The following is a 7,814-nucleotide window of genomic DNA, read 5'->3' on the forward strand; positions in this document are numbered from 1 at the left end:
GTGGAGGTCGTCCGCACCATCCCGGCTGGTTCTGCAGTTAAATTCATCAAGGGCCTCGTGAGCCGATTCGGGGTCCCTAATCGCATCATCACCGACAACGGTTCACAGTTCACTAGCAATCTCTTCAAAACATATTGTGCTAACCTTGGAACGCAGATATGCTACGCTTCAGTGGCACACCCCCGGAGTAATGGCCAGGATGAACACGCCAACGCAGAGGTCCTGAAAGGCCTCAAGACCAGGACCTTCAAGAAGAAGCTGGAGGCCTGCGGCAGGGGCTGGTACGATGAGCTCCAGTCCGTGTTGTGGTCCATCTGCACTACCGCCACCAAGTCGACTGGCGAGACCCCGTTCTTCCTCGTCTACGGAGCAGAGGTGGTCCTCCCTCATGAGGTCAGGTGTCGCTCCGCGCGGGTCCTAGCGTTTGATAAAATGCAATAGGACGCCATGCAGGGGATGGACCTCGTGCTGGGGAGGAACACCGTCGGGTGGCCGCACTATGAGCAGCAAGATACTAGCAGGCGCTGCGGCGATACCACTGCCGCAACATCCGCCCCAGGACTCTTGAGGTAGGTGACCTCGTGCTTAGGAGGGTGCTCTCCAGGGAAGGGCTGCACAAGCTCTCGCCCATGTGGGATGGCCCGTTCAAGGTTGTTTATGTTTCCAGACCTGGCGCCGCGCGCTTGGAGACCCAGTAAGGGGTGCCCATTCCAAACGCGTGGAACACTCAGCACCTCCGGAGGTTCTACCCTTGAAGTAAGGCCCAGTGCCTGTGAAGAAGGCCTGGTGCCTGTGAAGAAGGCCTGGTGCCTGTGAAGAAAGGCCGGTGCCTATAAAGAAGGCCCGGTGCCTGTGAAGCTCGCCGCCCCAAGAAAGGCCCGGTGCCTGTGAAGAAGGCCCAGTGCTTGTGAAGCTCGCCGCCCGTGACACTCTCACGTAATAATGAGTTGGGGCTGTACACGCCCCGGAGTCTCCGGAGTGCCGCCCGTGGGCCTTCAGGGCTCCCGCCCAGAACCAGTGGCAGCACTTAGCTCCGCGCTGGTGAGAAGACGTCGAAGACTAGACTAGGTGTCGGACGCGGCTTTTCATTTGCTTCCCACAGTTGGCTTGTTCTCCCTTGTTTGGACTTTTGTTGGAGTTGCTTCTGGTATTGTATGTCGTCCTCTGCCCCGGTTCTCTGTCTTTGGCATTTGCCCTGATCGCTCTCTCTCTCTAAGCCTCATGAGGGGGCTGTGTGGTCGCCCTCGTGAACCATTCCTTGCTTGGTTTTTGCGAGGCTCCCTTGCTCAAGTTCACGGCGGGAGCACCCCTCCCAGTCCATGCCCCACGGGCATCGCGACATGAAGTGCCAGACCTAAGCTAGCCACCCTCGCGACAAAGGTTTGAAAACTATTCTCCCGACTGATCTTTGCAGACCTTAAGACGCCCGGCGAGGCCCCAAGTAGGTACCTCGCGAGGCGAAAACTATGCGAACATCCTGAGCTAAGTTGTTCCTATGCGCAAGCACATAACCGCAACACCATAACACAGCACAGGGACGATAAAAATAGCCTGATAATTAGGGAATCATAGTCTGTTGCACGCCCCCACGGGGCTCCATATTTCTCTCTCTTTCGATGCAGGAAAAGGAGGAAAACAAAATAAAAATGGCGCGCGCCCTGCGACAGCTTGTGAGGAGGGATCTGCACCATCCTCCCGAGCTCAGTCAGACTCTACCGCGCGCTTCACCGGGGCACAGTGGCGGGACGACCCGCTACCACCCTCAAAGCGGGCGCGGCGACATGGTAGCTGATCGCGGCCACAACTGGAGGAGCTGTCACCGGAGGGGGAGCAGCTGAAGCTCGGCGAGCTGCGGATGCCGCCAGGAGCGGGTTCACCTTCGCCCTAGTCGCGGCCGTCGCCAAGGCCAAGCACCTCATTTCCATCATCGTCTTCGGGGCAGCACCCAACATGGCGGTCGTCTTCCCCGAACACCCTCACATAGAGGGTCACATCGCCGTCGAACTTGAAGTGGAGGGTTCACCGCCGGCCCAGGCCACGCGCGCGGGCAAACGTCTTCCAGCCACGAGCCAGGGCCATGTTCCCTGCGATGGAGGTCTCCACCGTGACCCAGGAAGCCCTGCTACAGCAGCCGTCCGCCTGCAGCCAGAGCCCACCAGGGCAATCAGCCGACAGTTTGCTAGCAAAGAAGCGAGGGAGCTTGAGATAGTTGCCGGCCGGATCTGCTGACCACACGACAAACTCCGACAGCACCTCTGCTGAGTGAAAGCGTGGCCGGGGAGGCCGCGCAGCCACGACGCATCTTCCTTCACCGACCGGGCGGCCATCACCGCACGATGGACCACCGCCGTGACCACGAGGAGTTGCCGTGGGAGTCGTGGGGTGCTTGCGGGGATGACCACGACCGCGCTTGGGCGGAGGAGAGCCAGGCCCTTCCTGGCGAGCTTTCCCCTTCTCTGCGGCCAAGAACCTCTTCACAAGCGCCATGGGAAGCTGCAAGCAACCGAAGCAAGGGGGAAGAAGAAGCAGGCGGGGAGAGGGGAGATGTGCAGCAGGGGCTTTCGCCCCTCCACATTTATAGCCCAGGAGAGGCCAACCGTCGGCCTCCATGATCACAGGTAATCATGACTCTTTTTGCATGCAGCAGGGACTCGTCGAATCGGGCAGTTGCCGAGGTAGCGCGGGGAAGCGAAGACACCCATGTCTAATCAACCGCCACTCGGCGACCAAGGCTGCAGACTGTTGGGGCCTGCGGTGCTCCGCACTTGCCCTTTGGCTTCACTGCTAAGCCAAGTCCGAGCGCGCCTTGGGCCCGGGGGCTACTGTCGGCGTTCTGGGAACGGGGGTCCCTAGACTTGCCTGCTTGTGGCCTGCGACGTGGCTCAAGCAGTGGCCCAGTACGGCCCGTCTTCATCAACCCAAGTTCAAGACCCTCGCGAGGGGCCAAGCCTCGCAGGGCGGATGACGCAAGGCTTCCTCAGGGGCGGCCTCATCAGGCAGGCTCGCGAGGAGGCAGAGAGATCAAGGCAAGGAGTACCTCGCGAGGTGCTCGTGACGCAAGCCATGACGATCAAGACCAGGCGGGCACCAGGCAGGCGCCAGCCTGCGCAGTGTCCTCGTTTCCTCTTTGGTGCAAAGGGGGAAAAGCGCAGGCGCGGAGTACTGAGGCATCAGGAAAAGGTTTTCATATCAGTGCAACAAGACCAAGGCTAGCAGGATGGTAGGACGGAGATCACCATGGAGCCTAAGACGACGTCATCGCCAGTGCCTTTGGCAGTCGAAGACCACCTTTAGTCAGGATAGCTTGTACTAGTTGTCCCCCTTCAAAATGGTCGTTGTTGGCTCCCTTCCCGCTCAATATTTGGGAAGAGGACCAGGGCCTCTATATATAGAGATAGTCACCACAGTAGAAGGCATCTGGATTTCACCTAGACCCAACAAAGACGGAGTAATTCCTCTCCAAGCACGCCACCACAAGAACACCGCTCGCGAGGCTGTTCTTCCTCTGTACTGTTCATCATCAGCCCCAGAGGCAATCCACCACACCACACATTGGATTATGGTATTACACCACAACGGTGGCCCGAACCAGTATAAACCTCGTGTCCCTTCTGTTGTTCATCATGTAGCTTAGATTCATGACGAAGTTTTGGGGCGTGGATTGGTAGGGAGTAGATCTTCGTGCGCACCCCAGAGTTCGAACCTTAAGGGTTTGGCCGGAACCTGATATCCGACAAATGCGAGGTTCTTCCCGCCTTGGTGTAGTGTGGGTCTCGGCAGACTTCTTCTTCTTGGCATCCATCCTAGGATCAATGCCAGGCCACCCAAGAGCTTTTCGCTTCATAGCTTCATTATGTGCTTAAACACAGTTCTCAGCCAGATACTTCATGCGCTGCCTTGAACCTTTAGCTTTTGTGCGTTTCTTGTGGAACTCCTCCTTGAGGTCATGCAGCATCTTCTTGAAGATTTGAACATCAGCCACACTGAGCTTGTCCATGTTCTTCTTGAAATGAGCCTTCTCATAGTCAATCTTGTTCTTCAGCTCGACAATCTTCTGAGCCAAGGCCAATTCACCAGCAATGGCACCGTGGAAGGTGATACTGATGTCCACTGGGAGCTGAAGATCATCAATATTGATGTCCTGGTTGTTAAACTACTCATGGATGAAGTTATTGAGAATATCAACATCAAAGAGCGATAGATCATTGAAGATTTCAGCTTCTTGCTTGCTCTTGATAAGCATTTCCAGAGCATTGTCAGCAAGATCTTCATCATTGGACAGATCAATGGCATCATCTTTGTTGCGTAGCACAACGAAAGGTGTTAGTGGTTGCCCTATGGCCTTCTTGGGCAATGGCTTCTTGGTCCTTTAGACACACGAGATAAGTCCTCAGACTGCACACTGGATTCAGGCGGTGCAATCCTCAGTGGCTTCCTTGCTGAAGCTTTTGGTGAAGAAGATGGCTTTGAAGCTTTTGTCTTCTTCTTCTTCTCCTTGGGCGGCGAGGGAGCAGCTTCAGTATCAGCATCACCATCAGAGTGCTCCACTGCTGCTCTCTAAGCAGCAATGTGAGACAGAAGCCCATTGAAATTGGCAAAGGGGCCAATTCTGTTTTCATTGGCTTCGCGGGTCCCATCAGATCTGGGAGCAGATGGGCCAGGGTTGAAGTTGAGACCATAGTCTTTTGCGTTTTGGGCAGCATAATCTTTGGCAAACTGAAACTTGTGCTTGAAGAGATTGCCGTCACGACACCATAATAAGGAGGATGGGTCGGCATTTCCAGGCTGCGGTCCTCTGACCATGCAAGGATAGAATTCCTGCGCAATAGCTTCAGCCTTGTTCTTCGGCACTAGACCGCGATACAGACAGTCTCCCCATGGATGCTTGATGGCGTTCTTCTCAGCATATTCAGGCATGACAAATTTGTACTTGAACCACTCTTTGTCGGTGTTCTGGGAACGGGGGTCCCCAGACTTGCCTGCCTACGGCCTGCGGCGTGGCTCAAGTGGTGGCCCAGTACGGCCCATCTTCATCAGCACAAGACTCAAGACCCTCGCGAGGGGCCAAGCCTCGCGGGGCGAATGACACGGGACTTCCTCAGGAACTACCTCGCCAGGCAGGCTCGCGAGTAGGAGGAGAGATCAAGGCAGGGTACCTCACGAGGTGCTCGTGACGCAAGCCATAATGATCGAGACTAGGCGGGTGCCAGCCTATGCAGTGACCTTGTTTCCTCTTTGGTGCAAAGGGGGAAAGCACAGGCGTGGAGTACCAAGGCATTAGGCAAAGGTTGCCATTTCAGTGCAACGAGACCAAGACCAGCAGAGCGGCGGGATGGAGGTCACCGTGGAGCCCAAGATGGCGTCACCGCCAGTGCCTTTGGCAGCCGAAGACCAACTTTAGTCAGGATAACTTGTACTAGATGTTCCCCTTCAAAATGGCCGTAGTTGGCGCCCTTCCCGCTCAATATTTGGGAAGAGGACCAGGGCCTCTATAAACAGGACTAGCCACCACAGAGTGGAGACAGATCAAGTACTCATTAGACCGAGAGGCGATTGAACTCACCCTTGCAGTTCATTGCACCAGCTCAAGAACACCTCTCGCAAGGCTGTTCTTCCCTTGTATTGTTCATCATCAGCCCCAGAGGCAATCCACCTCACCACACACTAGAGTAGGGTATTACACAAAAATGGTGGCCCGAACCAGTATAAGTCTTGTGTCCCTTGTGTTGTTCACCGTTTAGCTTAGATTCTCACGAGGCGATCGAACGTGGATCGGTAGGGGGAAGATCTTCGTGCGCACCCTAGAGTTCGAACCTTGAGGGTCTGCCGGAACCCAACATCCGACATTTGGCGTGCCATGTAGGGGTGCACCGGAGCTCTCCCTATCATCGACCCATTCCCCATCAGCACCGCGCTCCGCCCTCATGGCGGGCAACGCACTGCCTGCTCCGGCTATCGACGCCTGCGCAGGAACCGGGGGGCTCCGAGCTCTGGCCCCCGCCTTGCGACAGGTTCGATGGCCGAACAAGTTCAAGCCGGACATGCTGCCGCGCTATGACGGCGCGCTACGACGGCGCGGCCGACCCGATGGCCTTCCTGCTAGCGTATGAAGAAGCCGTCCTCAGGGCCGGAGGCGACGACAGGGTCATGGCTAACTGGCTGCCCATGGCCCTCACCGGCGTCCCGTGCATGTGGCTGCTCCACCTGCCAGCGGCTTTTGTGGCCTCATGGGAGGAGTTGCGCGACCTCTTCCTCACCCATCACGCTGTGCTGGCACCCCCAGTCGTTGCATCCCTCCTGGGCGGATCATAGGCATCGCCTTCGAGCCACCACGTCAAGCCATTTGTCCGCCAGATCAGCGCCATCCTCAAGCACCACGAAGCCCCTCCGGGCTGGGTGGTACCCAAGGCTGATTTGACCTTCAGCTCGGATGATCACCCCTTCAACACCGCCTGTGCGGGTGCACTCCCGATGCTATGCACCCCCACCATCTGCCAGGTGGCCGTCACCAGGACCCTCGTCGATGGTGGTGCCGGCCTCAACGTGCTCTCGGTGGAGGCCTTCAGCCTCCTCCATGTGCCGCTAGAGCGGCTCCAACCCAGCAGACCCTTCTCTGGCGTCGGGGGCAGTTCCACCGGCTCCCTGGGGCAGATCTGCCTCCCAGTGACCTTCGGCACCCATGACAACTTCCGCACAGAGCTGGTCGAGTTCGACATTGCCCCCATCGGCCTCCCGTACAACGCCATCCTTGGCTACCCTGCCTTGGCCCAGTTCATGGCAGCGACTCACCCGGCTTACAACCTCATGAAGATGCCCGGGAGCAGCGGCATCCTTACCATGCCCGGAGACACAAGGGATGCGCTGCAGGCGCTCAAGCTCGCTTTCAAGACGGCCGCGGCGGCACAGCCCTCCAGTGCAGATATCCTTGAGCTCAAGGGGGCTGCGCCGACCAAGAAGAAGTAGCTATTCACCCAAGACAAGGCGGAGACCAAGCAAGTACCCGTCGACGAGGATGGGTCCTCTGGCGCCGCCTTCACCATAGGCGCCAACCTAGGTCCTGAGCAGGAGGAGGCCCTGGTGAAGTTCCTGCGCGCAAACAAGGAGGTGTTTGCGTGGGAACCTGATCAGCTAGCAGGGGTCCCAAGGGATGTGATTGAACACCATCTCAATGTATGCCCCAACGTGCGCCCCGTGAAGCAGAAGGCAAGGTGACAGTCCACCGAGAAGCAGGCCTTCATTGTCCAAGAAACCCGCAAGTTAGAGGCAGCAGGCGTCATTCACGAAGTTCGCTATCCTGAATGGCTGGCCAACCCTGTCGTTGTGCCTAAAAAGGGAGGAAAGGAGCGCATGTGTGTCGACTTCACCAACCTCAACAAGGCCTACCCACAGGATCCATTCCCGCTCCCTCACATCGACCAGATTGTTGATTCTACCGCCGAGTGTGACCTGTTGTGCTTCCTGGATGCCTTCTCGGGCTATCACCAGATCAAGATGGCGGTAGAAGACGTGGAGAAAACAGCCTTCCTGACCCCATGTGGGGTATACTGCTATACATGCATGCCTCGGGTTGCACAACATGGGCGCGACCTTTCAGTGACTGATGCACATCGCCTTGGGCCGGTAGCTCGAGAGGAACGCCGAGGCCTACATCGATGACATCATGGTGAAGTCTCGGGAAGCGAAAACCCTGATGCAGGACCTAGAAGAAACCTTCACGAGCCTCCGTGAAGTGGATCTACGGCTCAACCCAGAGAAGTGCGTATTCGGAGTCCCCTCGGGCAAGCTCTTGGGCTTCCTCGTGTCCCACCGAGGCA

The sequence above is a fragment of the Triticum dicoccoides genome, chromosome 2B (assembly GCF_002162155.2).
Source record: "Triticum dicoccoides isolate Atlit2015 ecotype Zavitan chromosome 2B, WEW_v2.0, whole genome shotgun sequence".
Classification (NCBI taxonomy): Eukaryota; Viridiplantae; Streptophyta; class Magnoliopsida; order Poales; family Poaceae; genus Triticum; species Triticum dicoccoides.